The sequence below is a fragment of the Peromyscus maniculatus genome, chromosome 3 (genome assembly GCF_049852395.1).
Source record: "Peromyscus maniculatus bairdii isolate BWxNUB_F1_BW_parent chromosome 3, HU_Pman_BW_mat_3.1, whole genome shotgun sequence".
NCBI lineage: Eukaryota > Metazoa > Chordata > Mammalia > Rodentia > Cricetidae > Peromyscus > Peromyscus maniculatus.
In genome coordinates, this window is record NC_134854.1 from 24428514 (window position 1) to 24448688 (window position 20175).

General features: G+C 44.6%; 1 long non-coding RNA gene across 1 annotated transcript; it reads left to right on the forward strand.

The window, feature by feature from the left end:
• Positions 1-8473: 8473 nt before the first annotated feature.
• LOC143272280 (uncharacterized) lies at positions 8474-19926 on the forward strand. Its single transcript, XR_013049710.1, has 2 exons — positions 8474-8635; positions 15097-19926. It is a non-coding gene; the product is annotated as an uncharacterized LOC143272280 (long non-coding RNA).
• The last annotated feature ends 249 nt before the right edge of the window (positions 19927-20175 follow it).

The window sequence follows — 20175 nt, forward strand, 5'->3', positions numbered from 1 at the left end:
GTATATGATTTTAGGGTTGACCACTTAGTACTGGATAACAAATTAAGGGGGTTCATCCATGGAGAAGATGATAGTTCTTTATATAGCACTGCGACCTGTGAGTTTTCCCCCATCCACATTGGCGTATTAACTGGTGTTGTTCCTGTTCAGGTGTTGTTTAGGCAGCCATATTAAACTCTATGACAGGAAAGCTCAGCTTCTAGTTCTCTCATGTATTTCCCAATCAATCAATATTCTCCATATTTCTACCATTGTGCAAACTACAGTTCAGTGTTCACATGCCTTTTGAAGGCTGTAGTACATACATGCCTTGTTGGCTGGCCTACCAATGGCTACCAATGGCTACCATTGACAAGGGTTTTCAGTCCTCCATATTCACTGCGCCTTTGAAAAATATTTTCATGAGCTCTCTTGTGTCTGAATGCACTATGTTTATCAGCAAGGGCCATGCATGTTGTCTGTGAAAGGAAGGTGTTTATTACTGAGGCTAGATAAAGTAGTTAAAAGAGGGATAGGTCATTGCTGAACGTCTTTTAGATTTCATCACACGTCATAGTAAACATTGCACATACACCTCCCATGCTTTAAGTGCCCATCAGAAACTGAAACCACAAGGCTAGGGAGATGGCTCAGAGCAAGCGTAAAGACCTGAATTTGACTCCCAGACCCACAGGAAGAATCAGATATGCTGACACATGGTTATAATCCCAGCGCTAGAGCAGTGGAGACAAGTGGATCCAGGAAGGTTTAATGGTCATCTAGACAAGCCTAATAGGTGATCCCCAGGTCCTAGTGAGGGATTGTCTCAAAAAGTAAGGTAGATAGTTATCCTGAGGAACAATGCCCAAGATTGACCTCTGGCCTACACACACACACACACACACACACACACACACACACACACACACACCCCTGAAAATTGAAGTAAAAGCCTACTAATATTATTAATAATTCTTCATTAAAAATGAAAACTCTGGGACAATGTTCAACTAGTCAGCATACTAGGCAGCAGACACACCATTCTACATTTTCTTCACCATAGCTATGGAAAACAAGGGGATTTTACTTCTTTTGCCTGTAGGATTTATGTTCTTAGCTTTACCTACATTATGTATGTATCTGATTTTCTTAAGGTGAAGTTTTAGGCTCGTTTTAGATAGTGACAATACATGAACACTAGACACCCACTTGATGCCTTTATAAACCATCAATGTATTCCTCTTGCCATTGAAAGTAATTTTAAAACTATTTTTTTTTTTTCAAACTGCTGTTGTGGAGCTTCTGCTGCTGTGATTAAAATATCACAACTATAGGCAACTTGGAGAGGAAAGGCTTGTTTCCGTTTATAGTTTGTAGTTCGTTATCCAAGGAACTCGGGGCAGGAACTCAAGACAGGAACCTGGGGGCGGGAACGGAAGTGGAAGCCCTGGAGGGGGCTGCTTACTGCCTTGTTCCCATGGCTTGCTCAGCCTGTCTTCTTATCCCACCCAGGACCACAGCCAGGGATGGCACTGTCCACAATGAGCAGGGCCTTTACACATCAGTCATCAATATGAAAACGCCCTACAGATTTGCTTTACAGGCCAGTTCTATGGAGTCACTTTATTAAGATTGATCTTTCCCGATGGTCCTAGCTTGTGACAAGGTGACGGTCACAACTGTCTTGCCCATTTAGTATGAGAATAGAACTGACCACACCAGGAGACTGAAGACCTAGCACATGTCTTGGCACTTTTCTTATAATTGTGAGAAAGTACTTGACATAAACAACTCAAGAAGGAGGCTGAATTACAGCTTTCTATAGTCATTTATTACTATAGTTCCAGTTCATCCTGCTGGGGAGGGTGTGGGAATCAGAAAGCAGAGAGAGAATGGGGTCAGGAACCACATATCCCCTCCAAATTCACATTCCCAGTGACCTGCTTCCTCCAGCTTTCAAAACAGTGCTGCATCTGGAGACTATTATTTAATACGTGAGCCTGTGGGGGACATTCCCTATTCAGACCATAATAGCACTCAATAAATATTTCAATAAAAGAAGTCAGTGTTGGAGGTGTTACTGAAAGCCAACAATTTCCCCAGAGCTGCTTTTTTTCTTCTAACATTCAGTAATCTCAGATTAGCTTCCTGATTATGTGTTTATGATTGGATATTTAAGGAAGCTTAAATAATCAAAACGTAGTAGAAGTAGCATCTTGAAGGTCATCATAAAATGACCTTACATCATTCAAAATGTCAAAGAAACATTTCTTTGTTAAGGCCTCAGACTCAACAGATTTTGCAAGAAGGTTTCCCACACAAAAGCTAGACTGATCACTTATCTCAGAATTGCTGCGAATCCCTGGGTGAAGACCTGCCTATCATATTCTCTTTTTCCTGGAATGCTGACTACGGACTTTGCCTCTGCTTGTCAGGTCCAGCTAAGCAGCTAAATGCTGATAGTTGATAGTACTTGATGTTCTAATTAGATGCTCATTCAATACAAGTCACTGCTGAATTTTGCAAAGGCATGCAGAAATTCAAAATCTAGTTGCTAATGCCATTCTTAGCTTGGTGCTGTGGTTCCAAGCTTTTGGCTGATTGGCTTCTAGGCTTTTAATTAAGTGGATGCTGGGAGCATGTTGGAATAGGGGTTAACAGTAGTGTCAGAACATTATTTCTCATTGCTCATCGTAGTTTGATTCAAATCTTTTCTGTTGCTATTTTTTCCCCAGTCTGTTTTTCAGCACAGAAGAGAGCTAATATATTTTCCAAGAATGTCATAGAGGGATCGGGTAGTTGCATTTTCTCAAAGGACACAGGGAAATTTCTGGTTGGTTCCCAAGGGGTGAAATAGCCTTGTATGTTCCTGAATCTAGTCTCTAAATTCTCGAATGGAATAAAGTAACTTGTGCTGCTAGAAAAGTAACAGGAGTAGAAGGGGAAATAAAATGACCTTCTGCTAAGCTTTGTTAAAGAGAGTTCGGTGGGTCAGATTTATGGGAACTGTCCAATACAAGAAGTCTTTGATGGCCAGCATCCTCATGCCATGCTTTCCTCCTGAAGCTTCCAGACACAAGCTGATGTAGTGGATGGCCTCATTGTCCCTGAGTCCAACAAGAGCTTAGACTGATATAACCTGGAGTTTATAAAGCTGTTAGACATAAAATCTTCATTCTGCAGTACTTCTGGAGAAACACTAGAATGGTCGTGATGATATTTTAAAGTCTGTTTTCTTGGACTCACTGTGCTGGTGACTTGCTTTATAGAGCCTGAGACTCGTTTCCTGTTATGATGCTAATCTAGATCACTTCTGCTCTTTCTTTTATAAAGCAAATATCCTTACACACCTATAATGTAGGTTAGTCAGAGTCACCCTCCCTCTACCACGCTCTTCTGCTTACTCTTCGCCATCCTCTCCAAATGTTGGAAGTGCCACGTAATCTTATAAAATCAATGACTGTCCCTCTTCCCAGAGCCAGTCAGCACGTTAAGCAGTTTGTGTCCTGTCTTCATATTCTTTATTCTTATAACATTGTTGTTTTCTATTCTGCAGCAGGCCATTGAAATGTTGCTGACATGTGACTCGTGTTTTTAGTTTTCTTATCGTCCTTGCACTTATCCCCAAATGTTACTTTGCTCTTAGGTGCATGAAGAGCAGCATCTATTTTTATCCACGTCTATATTCTAATAACAAAACTCATCTGGATTATAGATGCAATCTCTTGGCAGACTGGCATAACCACATTTTTATTTTTGAGTGGAATCACTACTGTCCTTCCCTGCTGTGTAGAGCTGTAGGTCAGCAGTCTGTGGGCCACCTTGCTTCTCTGGCACATGGCTGGCCATCTGGATTTATTAAATTTAGTCAAGAAAGTGTACGGAGTCTCTCTGCATGCTAGGCATCAAGGCACAGTGACAAGGATCAGGGCAACAGGTCCACACTATCATAAAATAAACTAGGATAAGGTTTTGAGCAGTGATTTCTTTCCGTTTATCACACAGATTTTTGGGTTTGGTTAAAAGCTGTTCTGACTTAGGTTTCCTAAGTGCTGGGATCCCAGGCAGGGGCCACCATTCCTGCTTCAGCTCCCTTTTGAAAGCAGCTAAGGAAGGCTGTGGCTGTCGGAAGTCTAATGCTCTAGAAGATGCATGAGCAGGTACTACGTCTTCTTCTCTTGAAAAGCCTCTGGATTCTGAAGACATGACATGCACTAGCAATGGGTGGAGAGGCAAAATCAGAGGTGTAGAAATGTAACTACAGCAACAACAAAAGTAAGCAAACCAACCCCCAACTCTACATTAACAGATAATATGTCAAACCCAAACTCTGACAGAACAAAAGCCGCCATGCCTAAGAATGTTACAGGACTGGGAAAATAAAATTGACCCCAGTTTTCGGTAATTGCTGAGTTGAGGTCATTTGAAAGTGTTACTGTTTTATGGGAGAAACATTTGTAATGTGGCTTCTCTGATCTCCGCAGGTCTGAAACTTCCTCGGAGATGCACAGGGTGGCTCTTTCTAGCCTTGCCACAGGAAGCTCAGATTCTTCCGACTCATGTGGCTTTTGAGCTGAGGCAGGTAATGAGGTTCTCCCAAGGGAAGGATTTTGGAATAATGTATTGGGGGTTCAGATCAGATAAAACTACTTATTTATTTTGAGTGTGCTTCAAAAGGAAATGGCTTCAGCCCAGATGCACGTGCATTACCAACATTCTTGGTTGGGGAGTTGAACGGTCAGATAATCATTTTTGATGTGAGACTTTCTGTGTGTTTTAAGTGATAGATGATAGTCCTAGAAGTTGGGCTTCTCCAGTAGGCATTGGTATTGGTCTGTGGTTCTCAAGAGAATTGATGTTTTCCCTGATTGAGGAGCAAGAAGTTGTAGCTATTCAATGTCCACCCTTGTACAGACTAACTCTACAGAAACTGAATTATTCTTCCTATAAGTACTTTCTTGTGAAATGCATACCTTGTGTAAAAGATTACCCATGCTTTTGTAAGGAATTTCACGGCATGCTCATCAGCAGAGAGGTGAGGTAAGGACTGTGCATGTGGCAGATGATGGGCATTACCATAGAAGGGCGTAAGGTATGAGATAAGAAAGAAATCATTTCAAATGGAGGGGACTGGGGAGGGCTTCACAGAAAATACCTGGGACTTGGAGAGCCAGTCTTGTTGGCTATTTTACAGACTCTGGGCTAAGTCCACACTGGACACTGTTATGCCCGTTCATGGATGTGTTGTCTGTGGCTGTGTTTGCTTTCAGACAAGAGCCGAGTAAGGGAATATAAAAGACACCATGGGACTCCCATAGCTTGACAATACGACATTCCGTCTCCATAGAAAACCTCTGACATGGGTTTATGTTATCTGCTTAAATGATAACCATCACTCTTACACAAAAAATTATTATTTGCTGATCTGAAGTTCATATTTATGGACATTTTGTATTTTTCAGTCCTCCAAATTGACAACCATTCCACTCATAGAGTATCTTTATACTCACTGATAAATGCCTTCATTTTTTGGACTTCATGTAGGTCAAAATAGAACATTCTGTTTAACTGGTGCCATGGTGTGGTGATACTTTGTGTATGATCAAACAAATAAAGCTTACCTGAAGATCAGAGGGCAAAACCAACCACTAGTTAACCACAGAGACCAGGCAGTGGTGGCACACACTTAATCCCAGCACTTGGGATACCTTTGCTCCCAGTACTTGGGAGGCACATATGCCTTTAATCCTAGCACTAGGGAGACTGGGACAGGAAGTGATATGGCTGGGCAGAGAAAGGAATATAAGGAGAAAGGAGCTCAGTCCTTTCGGCTGAGGAGTTGGTGAGGTGAGAGGTGGCTGTGGCTTGTTCCTTTGTCTCTCTGATCTTACAGCATTTACCCCAATATCTGGCTCTGGGTCTTTATTATAAAGACTGATTAGAATTTGTGCTACACTATGGTTTGAATGTGCACCCTAAAAGTTCATGGTTGAGAATTTCACCCCCAAATTCATGTGGATGGTATTTGGAGGTAAGACTTTTAGGAGATAATTAGGTTTACATGGAGTCACGAGAGGAGCTCATAAGAGCATTGGTGGCTTTATAAGAAGAGGAAGGAAGACGTGAATGATCTTGTACTCTTTCTGCATTATGAGGCGACAAAGAGGTCATCACCAGATGCAGCTCCTCCATCTTGAACACTTAGTTCCCAGAGCTGTGGGCTGGATAAACTTAAATTGTTTAATAATTGTCTCAGTCTGTAGTGTTGTGTTATTGTAACAGAAGCTAGATTAAGGCATTAAGCACTCTGGAAGCAAAGTATCTGTTAGTCTTGGGAGTGTATGAGTGATTGGATGGCCCTGAACTTCAGGTCAGTGGGTATGGCAGATGAATGGTGAGAGAGGCATGCTGTCAGTTGAGGTTCACATTGTCATCTAAGTGAAATAATGAGGCTAGATTAGGGTTGTAGATGCTGCAAAAAGAAGTATGAAAACAGAAGGCTGGGGGGCCATAGGATCTTTTGCCATATGACTGGGGTGTCAAAGATATGTTCCCTTACAATAGGTCTGGCAGGATTAACTAGATTATCCTTCTACACTCAACCCAGTCAGAAGGAGGAAGCAGCTGAAGCAGCATTACCTGCCCAGGATGGTCAGCACTGGGTAGAGAGGCAGTCAGAAGCTTTCAACAGACAAGAAGCCCAGGGAGAGCCTTGCAATGGAAAGTCTGCTGTTAGACAGACACCAGGCTCTGCAGGTCCACGAGGGCACTTCCTGGAAGGATGGACTGAGAAGGGAATAAGGCCCTTCTTGCAGAGCCAGCAGCACATTCTGGTGAGAGCTCAGAAGTCAGGAGGTCAGAGGGAAGAGCTGTTGCCTTTGGCCTGCCTACCTTTGCCCCTTGCTGGTAAGTGCATCTGCTCTACGGCCGCTGCTGCTGCTGCTGCTGTCACCATCTGCTCCTGCCACCAGAACCTAGCCTCGTTAACCTTCCAACATGGACTGAAAGCCAGCGAGCTTCCAGCCATCTGCCAGACTGTCGGGACTGCATTGGACCACTGAGGCACCCAGCCTCATGGACTGAAGAGCTAGGTATCAGGTTCCAGATAGCCATAGTTGGACTGCTGAGGACGTATCATGTAAGCCAGCCTAATAAGTCCCTCCTGTGACACCCGTTCATTCAATTGGCCCTGCTCCTCTAGAAAGTCCTCACCAATACAAGAAATATATCTCAAATATTGCATGAGGTAGATCTATATTAAAAATGCATATTATTCGTTTGAAATTCATATTCAACTGGGACTCCATTTTTGATCAACAATGCAAAATTTTGAAGTATATGTTTTCCTAAGTATAGTATTTACATTAATATGTTATCTATTATTTAAAATTCAAATTGAAATTTTTGTTTACTTAATTTTTTTAATTTTAGGAAAATTGAACATGAATTTGGGTACATTTACCAATTTTTCTACACAGAGGTTAGAATTGTCCCCTCCAGCCCTTTTGAGTTGCAGAAGAAAAACTCATCTGTGAGCATTAGCCGCTCTCCCTGGATGCAGAGAGGCTGAGCTTGGAACTTACCAATTGGCCATACTGGTTGATCAGCAAGCTCTGGATCTTTGGTATGTTGGTTGAGTGGGTGACTGGGTATTATTTGCCACATTATCTTATAGGGGTGTGTTACAGTTAGTTCTGTGTCAGTTAGAATAGCCAACTGTTTGGTTAATCTGAATCTAGATATTGGTTGTTGGTGTGAAATTATTTTCTGAGATGTGATTATAATTTACATCAGCAGACCTTGGATAAGGCAGATCACTCTGCATAATGTGGGTGAGTTTCAAACCATCTGGTAAAGGCTTCAGAGAGTGGGACGTGGTTACTCAAGGAGGAATTCTGCCTCAAGACTGAGTTTTCACTCAAGACTGCAATGTCAACCCCTGACAGAATTTTCTGAGCCACGTGGAGCTTCCCAGCCTGCACAGTAAACACACACACACATACACACACACACACACACACACACACACACACACACACAGAGAGAGAGAGAGAGAGAGAGAGAGAGAAACACAGAGACACACACAGAGACACACATACACACACCAGCCTGCACAGTAAACACACACACACACACAGAGACACACACCAGCCTGCACAGTAAACCACACACACACACACACACACACAGACACACACACACACACACACACACCTGACCAATACAGCTGCTCTTCAGGTGACTCTGTAGCAGCAGGGGCTGCCAGCCCATTCCACCTGCTTCCCTCCATTTGCTCCTTTGGAGCCGAGCTCATGGAGCCATGTGGGTTTTCAACAGCACTGCATTGTCCTGCTACCCTCGGGACTGAGGGCCAGCAAGACCACTTGGTTACCACGCAGGTTATAAAGAGAGGCCTCTTTGTGTCAGCCCTCCCAGGGTGTGCCACATTAGAGTAGGTCTCTCCCCATCACGAGATAGCTGTGGAATTTAGGGAACAAGGCTGTGCCCTTTGACTTCGGGCATGCCTTCAGCATAGCTGCCCAAGCTCACTCTGCAAGTATGCCTTTAAAATGATCTGGGTTTCAAACCATATTTCTTTTCCTCCTTGCCCAGCCGCCTGCCTCACTTGAGAGACGGAGCAAACAAAGACACGCAGGTCTGTATTAAAAATCTGGTGGATGTTGTGTCTGCCGCCTCTCCTCCCGGCTCCCTAGCAACAGCTGTACCCTCCTTTTCTAATTCTTTTCATGGAAATTCCAGCTTTTCTGTGCAGGTCTGTTTCCTCTTCTGTTTCTCAGTATCTTTCTCCCACCCCCTTTCCCTCCCCTCCCCCACTCTCTGCCTCTGCCTTCCTTTCTCTGCATGTTTCTTTCTGTCTAGTGTGATTTCCCACATTAGCTCTGTCCATTTCTTTGATTCCTTCTTGGCAACGAGAGCTATAGCACCATTACGGAGCAGGCAGACCTGCTTCCCTGCTACCTTAAAATAATAATGTTTCATGGTGACAAATGGATCCAGTTAACAATGAAAGTAAAATGCTTAGCAGGCAGGGGTGCCGCCGCCGCCCCCGCCGCCGCCCCCGCCGCCCCCGCCGCCGCCGCTGCGCCGTGTCAGATTTCCCTGCCCGGCAAAGACCGAGAGCAGCCGGCAGAGACTCTCTAAGGAGAGGCACATGCATGGGCTGGCCGGAGACGCTTGCCAGGTGGACTCGTCTACTGTTTGATTCTCTCCTTAGCTTCTGGGGGCTTAGACAAAGTTACCGGGGGTAAACAACAGTCCTCCTTAATTTGCTCAGTTTGCCTCGCTCTCCTCTGAAACTCCAAGAGCAATAGCAGAGTTTAGAATCTGGTTTCACAGTGGCTGCTTTTCCTTGATTAAAAAAAAAATTTTTTTTAAACAAACATAAAACAATCTGAATTAATGAGAGAATGTGATCCTTTGTGTGGCCCAGTGGTGGAAGTTTTATATTGTATCAGAAAAGGCCCAATTAAAATTTAAAAGGAAATGAGAGAAAGATAGAAAAAGAAGGAAGAAAGGGTCCCCCTTCCTTTCTTGCCTCACTAGTGAGAGGGAAAAAATAAATTGCTATCTAAGGAATCTTCTGCTCAAATGCAGGCTGCACACATGTGCATGCCTGTGCTCTGGCTCTGCATACATGCTCTCCCCCGGGTGCAGATGCTACCCTAGGAGGAGCACATGTGGGCCATGGATGTCTGAATGTCAGCTTGCTTGTGCACATGAAAAGAAGTGAACAAGAGATCGAGGTAGAAAACACACAAACCCAAATCAAAAGCAACTGGTCTACCACGAGGAGAGCAGGAGGACCCTCTTTTCTGCACACCCCGCTCTCTCTTGGCCTCCCAGACTGATCTTTGAAATAAAATAAAGAAGCGTGGCAAACTAACTGTAACATAGGTAGAAATAATATATTTGGGTTTCAGAAAGAAAGAAAGAAAAAAACCTGGCATAGCTTAAAAGGCCCCATTGCATAACAACACATGTGCAAAGAATTAGAATAATTGCAGTGCACACATCGGTAACAGACAGAGTGAACAATGAGTATTAAAAACACATTCCTCGAGCTGGCCCCGTGGCTTGGCAGCTGAGCTCAGCTCAGAGACCTGTGCAAGAGTCAAAGGAAGCCTTAGCTTCCCGAGCTGTCAGGGCTTGGCAGGAGCTGAGGTGAGCCCTTTGGTGTGGAGCAGAAAGGAGAGAGGCAGGTGGTGGGGACTGTGCCGGTGGCTGTGACTTCTGTCTCCCCCTGGCAGAGCCCTCAGGAGGGGTTCACAGAGGAAGTCGTCGGCCTCAGTGCTTTGGGGCTCCAGTTCAGAGCTGAATCAGAGCCAGGCTGAAAGGGAGGAGGGCTGGGGGTAGAAAAACAAACACTAGAGAACAAACAGACAGAAGGTAATGCTGGGAACACCCAGTCAGAGTCCTGGATGAAAACCCCAAGTCCTCTCCCCCAAGGCCAGCCTCCAGCATGATCTAGCATGGAGGACTTCACTGCGGCAGAGACACACTAGGAAAGTGTTTATCCTCTGTTGCGGAGACTCTGGGCTGGGCTGCCTCCTCCATGGTGGTGCTCATTATGTGGCAGGGGTACAGAGTCTCCCGGTGGCGTGTTCCAGAGCCTTCAAAGCCCATGCACCAAATGAACAGTGAAGGTACACAGCAATCTTTGCGAAGTGAATCCCTTCCATTGTCGGGAAAGACAAAGGCCCCTCTCTTCAGGATAGCTTTGGCCTTGGATGCTCATGTTTTGCTTGTCATTGCCAGGAAACTGACTCTTGAATTCTTACAACATTGGCTGTGACAGAGGCCAGAGGGTGGGAATCTCAAACTAGAATTTGGTTCACAGAGTGAATAGAGGTCCCAGAAGTCTTACGCTGTGGCTAGCCAGCATCTTCTGGGGGTTGGGGAGGCAGAATTCAGGGGAGTGCTACAGATCTGAAGGGGCAAATTTACAACTTTATTTTTTACTAATCTATGAAGCTCAGCATTCCTTCAATTATAATGTAACATACAAACCACATTTATGCTAGTAATAATTATGACTCGGCCATGGGTAAAAATCAAGAGTACTTTTGGCAGCATTTCAATGATGATTTAAAGTCATCACTACTTCAGAATTACAGTGGTTAATACACTTGTTACAATATCTTGTTATTTTTGTACATAGTGAACGAGCATATATCATAATGAAATACTTTCAATAACTATATTTTAATATAATTGGTCGCCTTTGGTGTATTATATACTGTTACTCCTCCTCTTCTAGAAAGTTTATTCTTGGAACAGGTATGTGGACCACACAGCCATTTTGCTAGAGGACCCATGGTCCAATCATTTAGCAGGCCTTGAGTTGACCCCAGACTCTGGGACAGCATGCTCACTGGACCCTGCATAGGGGATTCCACAATGGACTGGCTGCATGGTCTCCACACACGGATGAGACAAGGGAAAGCAGCATGTGTGTGTGGACACGATCAAGGACTAATCGAAGGGACGTCTGACTTATTTGTCCTTTAGATGTGTTTATCACGTGTATGTGTCAAAGGGAACGTTTGCATTTCTTTCCAGTGATTTGCAGCAAAGCTCCAAATTAGTTTCATTGAAAGGAAAAGAAAGTCTCCAGATGCTAGCCAAGAACTTTTGCTACAGAATCACAGCTGATAAAAGCAAAGACGGGATGAAGATGAGTGGTTTTGTCAGTTTCTGCACCAAGTAGAAGACGGAATGTCTGCGAGGGGGATGGTGAATCAGATAGCATGGTGTGATGGCTCTTAAGGAGTCGACTGCAGGACTGGATGCTTGTAAACGTCAGAGAGGCAAATTTAGACAGTCCCTCAGGATATGCAGAGGACCCTTCAGGTTGGGAAGCAATGGGTCATTGGACTGACCAGAGCCTCAAATCCTGTGGAACTCTTGTACCAGAGTAGAATCTAAGGCTAGAGGATTCCAGGGTGTGGAGAGAAATAGGCCTACTCATACCTACTTAAAAGATAAGCCTCGGTATCTGCCTTACAAAGAACAAGAATATTATCTTATAAGAAGGTATGCAAAACATTAGCCATCTTTACAGGCATGCTTAAGAAAAGAACTCAGAAATACTGAGTGCTTTACTAGTTTTGTGAGTTCCTAATATAATCTTAAAAAGTTTCTATCCTGTCATTCATTTATCAATCTGTCTGTCTGTCTATCTACCTACCTACCTATCTGTCTGTCTGTCCATCCGTCCATCCATCCGTCCATCCATCCATCCATCCATCCACCCATCCATCCATCCGTCTATCCATCCTATCAATCATCTATCTATATATCTATTAATCATCTATGTTTAGTATGATCTAGATCAGCTACTATATTAGGTATCTTTTATATATGAGTATATCTCTTTTAATACTTTCAATATGTCTATGAGGTGTTATTAGCTCAAATCTTCCAAATCAGGACCCTGAATACTGGAGGATGAAATAATTTGACAAATGCCATAAGGCTTGTCAATGGGTTTTTTGAGCCCAAAGCTACTCTCCCATGATTTTCAATGTTTATAATTATACGCTCATTGAGCACTTGCACACACACACACACACACACACACACACACACACACACACACCTGCCTCTGTGACTGACTCATTGAAATCTCAGAAGTAGTTCTGGGAGTAGAAGAATCAAATTTCAACTTGGGAACATAGATGACATTGTGGTATCAGGTTACGTATTGTTAAAGAAAACCATGGTTTCAAACAAGGTTGTTTCTCATGTGAGGAAAAAAAAATGGGATTGAACACTGTTTTAATCATTAAGTGCAAAAAGCAGATGTGAGAGCCCAGCACTCCTGGATGATCTCCTGACACTCAGAGCTGGAGGGAAAGCTGCTGTAACTGCTCTAAGAATGACATTTGAACAAAGGGAAACTCCAAGTCATGCCAGGACAACCGGGAGGAGAGTTTGTCGCCATCCGCATTTCTCCTCCTATTTCAAGTGAAACCACAATGAGACACTGAACGAATATTTGGTCCTATCCGTCAAATCACGAGACAAGCCTTGGTGACTGACATAGATCTACTGACTCTTGACATGGTTTTGTTAGATTCCAAGAAAATCCAATGCTTGTCTAATGTTAGGTTTTACTGACCATAAAAGCAAATGCTGCTGGCCTCTGTCACAGTAAGTTAAACAGTATTTTTTGTAGTGGATTTCTGCATATCTGAAACCTTTTCCATCAAGTCATGACATGTTGCTGTCGACTAGACACCACAGACATTAAGTGGTAGTTTGGAGTAACCTCCAAGACCTTGTCTAGCCTCGTTCTCCTGTGATTCCAGGAGACTAACAATTGTTAAGACAGAAGGGCTCGGAGGGTGCCCACTTAATGTGTCATAGCTGTCAGAAGGCAGAGGGCGCTTGACTTCGCCGTGGTTGCGTGAGAGAGACTACCCCAGCCTTTCATTCTGCTCTTCATTTCAGTATTCATGACCAGGACAAGTTACAGGGTTTCAAAGACAGAGTAAATAACCTATGATCAGAAAATTCAATTTGTCCTTGAGGTGGAGAAAGGAATCCTGCCATTAAGTAGTACGATGGAAAACATGCAAACCACAGTCTGTGGAAGAGAAAAAGAACCTTGAAAGCCCTGGCCCAGAAGCAGAGGCAAGTGCAGAAACAGACTCAGCAGAGGCAGGGTATCTGTCACAAATGTGGAAGCAGCGCCTCAATCCCAACTGAAATTTCAAGCTGAAAAACAAGCGACCCCACTCGCAGGCCAATTGCCCCAGTGAGAAGCACTGGGAAAGAATTCTCTCTCCTGTGCAGAGGTGACCTTTGGAGAAAAGGATTCTGGTCAAGTCAAAATCCCTCTGTGCCATTCAGGCATTATGGCAGATGTCAGTGGCAGGTAGGTGTAGTGGTGGACACAATCTGATGGTCTCCCTTCGCTGTTAGACAAAGCGGACCAAACTGCCTCTGGATTTAGAAGTAACAGCTCATGATAAGCGCAGATTAGTTATTTCTGCAAAGCATCAGGCAGAAGTGTTGTGGATGGAGTCTAACAATCAGATTTGCATTAGGTATCTCTTCTATGTCAAAAGTGCCTTATTAATCTACTGCAAAACCTGGCTGCCTTCTCTTCTCTTTTCTTTTTTTTGTATGCTTTCTTCCGTACATTAAAGAAACGGTGACATGTAAAATCATATCCTACGGTGCCTAAGTTGAGAGCTGCTGCAGCATTGGGTCACTGTGAGCCAGTCCATTTGCCATTACAGAATAAATCAGAAGAACGTTTCTCTTCATCAGAATGTGGAGGTTGGTCAAGAGAGTTCAAGCTGCATTTCAGTTTTATTCTTACTTTCTACTGGATGCTCTTGTGTAGTCCCTGGCACAATAGTCTCTCTTAGTAGAAGGTGAGTTGTGCTGGGTGGGCAGTAAGATCTATAATGCATCAGGGCACATGGTTCACATTGCAGTTGTTTGGCTGTACCCCTCAGCCATCCTGGAGGTTTTCTGCAGCGTTAGTGCTCAGGTTTCTGTGCAAGGCAAGATTCCTTACCTCCAGCTCCTGCTCGTCTCTGCTTGAGGACATTTTAATGGCTTCAGGGATGTGCAGAACAAAGCAGGGCTCCCCCAGAAGCAGTTCTTAACCAAAGACGGTGGCGTGGCGCTGGTAGACGATTCTCTCAGGCCCCTTGCCTGTGGGTGGGTTCCTTCTGAGTTGTGTCCCCACAGTGTCCCACAAGGCCCTCAGCGGGACTGTGCTGCCCTTGCCTAGAGTGGTCTGCTCGTTAACACACCCTCTGCCGATGACCTTCCGTCCTTGTTTTACCTTCAGTTGTGGACTAAAAACTTAAGTCTCAAAAATTCATACCCCACATGTTAGAATTAGGAGAGAGCTTTTAGAACATGATGGATTTGGGAAAGGGGTTTGTGCCTTTATATGGGATTGTAGAGAGGAAGTTCACAGCTTGGAATGATTGAACCCAAGCATCTTGATAAGAGATTTGGGCTCCAAGATGGCAAGAAACAGACCCAGGGTTATAAGAGCTACCCACCGTGAATCATTGTGCTCTAGAGGCCTGATCACTAAGCGTGTTCTCATTTCTTCTTTGTGCCTCCTAGGACCAACCTCCAAATCCTTGCCTATAGAAGCTTCTCAGTTTACTTTCACAGAAATCACAACTGGGACGCTGGGATTCTGTGCTGGAATTCTAACTGTTGATGACGCAACACCCCATGTTCAATCTAGTTCGGGCACTATGTGACATTCCTCCTGAACAGAAGAGCCATTTTACAAGTCAGCTAACATCCAAATGTGAACAAATCAGCCCACAGGAAGAGAGGAAGCAAAACTGTCACCCGGGAATTTTACAATGACAAGGAGATTTCCAAAACTGTTTTAAAGAGATTATTCTGAACAGAAAACGAAAACGGTAAGTCCTTGACGTCAGCGGAGCAGAAGGAGAGGGTACAAAATGGAGTGTCCATGCTTCCTAACAACCTGCAATGGAGTGTGGACTTTGCACTAGGGAGCTTTGAATGCGGGATGGGCAAGAACTCAAGTTTTGACCTTGGCTATCGAAGCTTGTTGGAGGCTGGCTAGCAGAGAAGCAAATGGCCGTGAGCAGAAACATAGTATGGAGCAGGTACTATTCATGCATCTATCGAGGTTTGAAGGTATTCTCAATATCTGAGACCTCAGCTCTGCATTCATCATTTATAGACATCTTCATTGATATGTGCTAAGCATGGCATTAGGCATCCCTTCATGAGAGACTAGAAACAGAGGGGACATACGTTTTGTCCATAAGGAACTTGGCAGTCTAGTAGAGAACATAAAGTGTGCCTTTGGCACAGGCCAGAACCATCCCCACCTGCTGCTGTATGAAGGCCAACCAGACTGCAAGCATCTTTAACACAAGATTGTATTTTCTTTTTTTAAAGATTTATTTTAATTATTTTCAGTGTGTGTGCGTGACATGCACGAACATATGTGAATGCAGGTTTTGGCAGAGGCCAGAGGCATCAGATTTCCCAGGAGCTGCAGTTACAAGTGCCCGTGAGCTGTACTACATGGATACTGGGAACTAAACTTTGTTTTTTGTTTATTTTTCACAAGAATAGTATGTGCTCATCTTCTGCAAGAACAGCACACGCTCTTAACCACTGAGCAATCTCTATTTCGACCCACCCCCAAGATTGTATTTCCTACACATTATCTTTCAAAGCAGTACTTTGCATACAATAAGAGCACAATCACTGGTGTTTGAACTAGCCAAGGAAGAATCTTATTCTGCAACACAAAGTTTCCCAGAGAGACAGAGAAGTCAGAAACCCACTGTGACTGGGGGACTGAGGAAAGACTTCCTAGAGTAGGTGGTTATGAAGTTGACTGACCAATTCAAAGGGAACCATACTCAAGAAAAAAAAATGGGCTTCCTGTGCCATGAATAGATAGATGTAGGTTCTAGTTTGGAGATGTGTTCTTTCTTCCCCGTCTCCTAGAGATCCCTTGGGTACAGATTCAGTTCTGACTTGTACATCTTTTTAAATGGTTTACTCTTAAAGCATTGAAAGTCCCAGCCTTCCTTTCCCTTGGCATCAATGAAAGGAGTTCACTTCACCGCTCTTTCCCCAGCAGAGGGACCGATGTTAGTTTATTCGTTCGTCACTGTTGTTCAGAGATCGGCTGACAAACACAGATACATTTGAAGATGGGAAACAAAGACAGGGAAATGCACCCTGTTTAGGAAAGCCAAGCCTCCCAAAGAGAAGACAAGAGGCTGCCGAGCAGACCTGTGTTGTAACTTGTAATCCCTCTTGCTCCCAGCTTGTAGCCAGCTAACTCTCTTTCACACCCTATTTTGATTTTCCTCTGTCAGGAATCATAACAATGCCCTCAGGGGATGCTCCATGTATGTCAGGGAACAGCAAGAGTTTACATGAGGGACCTTTACAGAGGGAAGCCCTTTGACAGGCAGGGTCTCCCAGGGATCTTGCAGGGTCACCACCTGCAAGCAGAGAAACTAGCCTTTTATTAATTGCTGAACCTTATGAAATTGCCATTTTTTTAAAAAAAAAAAATCGTGGGCCAACAAATGGTTGATTAGCAGCAGTTTTATACAGTTCAAACCAACAATTTTGTTGACCAATTAGTCTATCACCTAGGAAAACAAACCTTAACCCTTTCGGTTTTACTATTCCCATTTTCTCTCCCCCTCCCCTCCTTTCTCCTCTTTCGTGTCTTCTGTCTTTTGAGTCTAAGCTTGGCATTGACCTCTGTGAGTGAAGCAGATGTGCTCCGTCGCAAACATTTAGTAATTTGGCTCTCGGCACAGGAAGAGCTCAGCAGAATCTCAGTGCAGGAGCACCGATGAGCGCTCAGTGCAGCATATTCTCACCTCCATCTCAGAGCCACACCCACCTGGACCACTCTACAGAGTTGCCAGGAAGCCGACCCAAGATCTGCAGTCAGCTAAGGTCATCATTGTCTTTAGCGTGTGTTTAGAAACTGTGTTGTAGGACACTATTCCTGAGGAGATGTCATTTGTAAATGTCTACTCACCCCAGACAGGGAACCAACGAAAGGCAAACTATGGCTGCTGCCGGAGTCCGAGTTGGTGGGCCAGGAGTTGGCGGGCCAGTGAGTTTTATTTGGGTTGTTCGAAGGAATACGGAATACGGGTAAAGGTTACGTGTGGGAGTGGAAAGGACTCACGGACAGCTGTTCTCCAAAACCCCACCACAACATGGGTGACAGCTCATAAGAGTGGGACCGGAGCACACTGCACACATTCAAGGCATCTCAACGGTTGGGGAGTGTCCTTCGCACCTTGGTCTGAGCCTCTTCTAGGAAGCTCGGCTTTCCGGAGAATGTGACTTAGGAGTCCTCACAATACATGCTTGGGGATAGAGAGGCCTAATGAATCTGGTCAGTTTCAGGGTCTTCCTGAAGCTTTTGAGTTTTTATTTCCTTGTAAGATGGGATGTTTCACCTCCTGTCTTGAAGACCTTCTCTTCAAGACAGGTGATTAATCTCAGAGAAATTGTTACACAACATACAGAAAAAAATGCCTTTTTATTTCCGTCTTTTCTACCCACAGACTCCTTTCCTTTCTTCTTCCTCTCCAACAAAATTACTGTGCTCTAAAAGTTTGGACTTTTGGAAAGCAAAAGCCAAAAATCCTTAGAGACTTCCTACTTTTTGTAGGGAAAAAAAAGGAACTTTCCCTGGAGCGAGTGAGAGCTGAGCTCTTAAGTAGGACAGGCACGGTGAGAGGAAAATGCGGAGAGAGAAAATACTATCCCACACACTTAGTTACAAAGAGAATATCTGTTCGCAAGGTAGGGCTCAGAAATGTAAAAGAACATCATCTCCCGTGCGAGGTCCAGCTTCAGCTTTCCTGATGACTTAGAGAACAACAAAAGCCTAAAGTGTTTGTTCCCTGAATCATTTACCTCCAAGTCCCGGTCTTCAGGGGAGGTGAATTTGCTCAGCCACACCCTGCCGGGAGAGTGAGTCTTGAGAGGGCTTTCCAGTTGGATTTGTGTTGGTTCCTACCTTGTCTGAACTGGCCTGTTACAAATAATCCTATGAAAGGAGCAGGAATCATTTCCAGACCTGGAAGCGGGGGAGCAGAGCAGGACCGGCCAAGGCTCCTGAGTCACAATTCTCCTTCTCCAACGCCCCCCGCGGCCCCCAGCCATTGCGACCTTTTCAAGCTCCTTGCTAGCCTCCTCGCCACTGTTCACACGTGGGGGCAGCGCTGGCCGATGTGTAAACCTCATTTTTCACTGGGCTTTGATTCCCCGTCACCCAGGTGAAGGAGGTGGCTACTTGGAACGCCATCTTCGGAAGCCCTGCCTTTTGTTATGCACCACTGACGGCAAATACTTCAAGACTGAGTCAGAGCCGCTGCCTTTGTGGAGGTCGCCCGCCCGCCCGGGGCTGCCTTGTCTTCAGTGGTGTCCTTGCCAGGCTGCCAAGGAAGCCCTTGCTGGGCCAGCTGGGAACACACTGCCTGTCGGAAGAGCATCCCATTCAGGAGCTGCAGTTTGTGCCAGGGTTCGACAGTCCCCACAAAGGCGCCCAGGGGACGACCCAGAGAAGGAAATGAACAACAAAAACCCCGAAGCCTGGCTGACATACACTGCCCGGAGCTTTCTGTCACAGCATGCTGACTTCTGGCAACTGGCAACCAGACACAGGGCCACACAAGAGGAATATGTTTCAATGAGGAAAATGTTGTGCCAGATAAGAAACGAGATGTAATAAGAAAGCTGGAGCGAGGTATTCTGTGGAGTTAGGAAGTTAAGTCATAAAATATTTATGGGAAAATTCTTCACTTGGGGAGGAGAGTCTGATTGTTGAAGAAGCTTGGGTGAGGGTGGGAGGCAGAAGTAGTCTTTACCGAGTTAAGACACGCTCCTTTGGTAGTGCCTCGGTGTGTAAGAGGAGGTGAGAGCATTTTGGCCTGCTGTGAGGAAAACGTTTCAGAGAAAAGAAATGAGGCAGGCCAAGTCTGGTTGGTGGGATCAAGACCCGAGCAGATGAAAACTAAACCAACCGCCATGAGAGTCTTCTACAGGGCCTCGGAAGGAGGGGATGCGGCGTCCTGTTACTCTATCTGACCATACAATCTCTGTGAGGGAGAGAAGAATGGATTCTGGGCCAAACCTTAGGAGTCGAAAGACGGTACTGAATGGCACCTTTGCCTCATGAGTGTGGCACTCAAAGGTGCTGAACAAAACCAGGAAAATCTTCTATTGCTATTGATTTGGTTCCACAATTATATAGTTGTCAAATGTGAGGTCATAGATTCAACAAGCTTTTCCACTTACAGGAAAACTGCTTGAGAGGAATGTAACCCTTTTGAGAGCTTTCTTCTTCTTCTAACTTTATTGAATTTGCTCTTTGGCAATTTCATACACGTATAAAGTATATTCCAATTACTTCCCTCTCCCTCCCATCTCTATTCCTCCCTCACACCTCCCCACAATTCTCCCATATTTATGGGGTTTGTGTTGTTTTTAGGCCCACTGAATTTAACCAGGATTACCTGCATGGTCACGGGTTTGGAACTATATCCACTAGAGTCTGAGGTACTCCAGAGCAAGGCAAGAGTTCATCAGGAAGCAGTGTGTTCCTGTATACTCCTCCCCTCCCTCCCCTGTGAGTCCCTCCCTCATCCATGATTGACT